Genomic DNA, 2,444 nt, shown 5'->3' with positions numbered 1-2,444 from the left:
TGGGACTCACACCCTCAGCTCTCCTGGGTCTCAGGCCTTCACACTCAGGCTGGGACCCACCCCATTGGCTGACATTCATCCCCTCTGATGAAGGTGAGGATCTTGAGGGTTTGCAGTGTCACTTCTTCCTGCAGCATGCCCTAAGCAAAATCCCGGGCGTCGGGCGGGCACAGTGGCTCACGCCTGTAACCCCCGCACGTGGGGAGGAAAGGAGGAAGGGAACCCTGACTGCGTACGACGCCCGCTCAGATCACGCCATTGCACTCCAGCCTGGGCAACAGGGGTGAAATCCCATCTCAAAACAAAACAACAACAACAAAAAATACCAGCGTTAGCTGGGCGTGGTGGTGGGCACCGGTAACGTCAGCTAAGCGGGAGGCGGAGGCAGGAGAATCGCTTGAACCCGGGAGGCGGAGGTTGCGGTGAGCCGAGATCGCGCCACTGCCCTCCAGCCTGGGCGACAGAGTGAGACTCCATGTCAAAAAAAAAAAAAAAACCTCAGACACTCGGGCCATCATGTGAGTCAGTGCTTGGCAAAGCTGCTTCGCACTGAGGGGCGTCTACACCACAGCCCTGCCGTGGCTGGGCAGGCAGCTCACGTCACCCCTCGTGAGGCTTTCCTGAGTATCCTGGGAGCCTTCCTGCCTCTCTGCAGCCCTGGGTGGGTCCGCTGTTGCCTGCAGAGGTGGCAGGGGTACAGGAAGCACCACACCCTGCGCCTCCCTGCACCACAAACCCTCTGTGACCCTCCTCATCAAGGGGTGTGGGTTTCTCTGCAGAGATTGTCACTAACATCTCGAAGAAAACATGAGCCCTGGACATCATTCTCAGCAAATTGACACAAGAACAGAAAACCGAAGACGGCATGTTCTCACTCATAAGTGGGAGTTGAACAGTGAGAACACATGGACACAGGGAGGGGAGCATCACACACTGGGGTCTGTTGGGGGGAAATGGGGGAACAGCCGGGGGTGGGGAGTTGGGGAGAGATACCATGGGGAGAAATGCCAGACGTGGATGAACCTGGAAACCATCATTCTCAGCAAATTGGCACAAGAACAGAAAAGCAAACACCGCATGTTCTCACTCATAAGTGGGAGTTGAACAATGAGAACACATGGACACAGGGAGGGGAGCATCACACACTGGGGTCTGTCGGGAGTTGGGGGACTAGGGGAGGGATAGCAGGGGGTGGGGGGACTGGGGAGGGAGAGCATTAGGAGAAATCCCTAATGTAGATGATGGGGGGATGGATGCAGCAAGCCACCACGGCACGTGTGTACCTGCGTAACAAACCTGCATGTTCTGCACATGCACCCCGGAACTTACAGTATAATAAATGTAAAAAGGTGTGTAAGGCTTACCATGCCTGAGTCATGACACCAGCCAGTTTCCTGGTCTGCTCATATTCTTGCCTGGTGCCCAGGTGTCTGAACACGCATCCCATGAGGACCCGCTCGGCGACCCCAGGCTGACACCTGGACCTTCACGGAAGCGCCTCAGCTCTTGCGCCTGAGCCCGCAGGGAAGCCTCCGAATTGCAGACCTCTGACTCCGACTGATGCCGTGTCCCCAAATGCCCCGTCTGCAGGGGGGTCTCAGGTTTGTCGTTTGTCGAGGAAGGAGGATGGCGGCGTGAGGAGAGATGAGGAAGGTGAGCTACGAACCCAGTATGGAAGGACAGTGGCTCCCGCCGCGAACGTCACGCACGTGATGGGAAGCTCCTTTTTCTCTCTCGAATGTTAGCTATTCTGTGTGCTCCTTCACCAGAAAAAAAGCAGGAACCCATTCAGTGCAATCCTTGCATCGTGGTGCCAGGCAGGGCCCTGGAAAAGTGAATTCCTTGGTTAAAATAATGAGAATTCACAGGTGAGTTTACAGCCGGTCCTGTGGGCTGGTGGCTTTGTCACATCTTTTCTTTTTTGAGAGGGAATCTCGCTCTGTCACCCGGGCTGGAGAGCAGCGGTGTGATCTCAGCTCACTGCAACCTCCTCTCCCGGGTTATGTATGTAAATATCTTTATATATCTACATACAACTTTTACATATGTATAAATGCTTAACGTAAGAATATATTTTGTATGTGTGTATATGCATATTTTATTTTATTTATTTCCTTTTTATTTGGATGTGAAGTCTTGCTTTATCACCCACGCTGGACTGCAGTGGCATCATCTCGGCTCACTGCAACCTCTGCCTCTCAGGTTCAAGTGATTCTCCTGCCTCAGCCTCCTAAGTAGCTGGGATTACAGGCGCACGCCACCTCGCCTGGCTAATTTTTGTATTTTTAGTAGAGACAGGGTTTCACCATGTTGGCCAGGCTTGTCTCGAACTTCTGACCTCGTGATCGGCCCGCCTCGGCCTCCCAAAGTGCTGGGATTATAGGCATGAGCCACTGCGCCCAGCCTTCTAACTGGCTTTGTAACCTGATTCTGGAGTGATGAAT

This window comes from Cebus imitator, unplaced genomic scaffold (genome assembly GCF_001604975.1).
Source record: "Cebus imitator isolate Cc_AM_T3 unplaced genomic scaffold, Cebus_imitator-1.0 Scaffold708, whole genome shotgun sequence".
NCBI classification, from domain to species: domain Eukaryota; kingdom Metazoa; phylum Chordata; class Mammalia; order Primates; family Cebidae; genus Cebus; species Cebus imitator.
The sequence above is the reverse complement of the archived record's forward strand: the minus strand, read 5'-3'. Positions refer to the sequence as shown.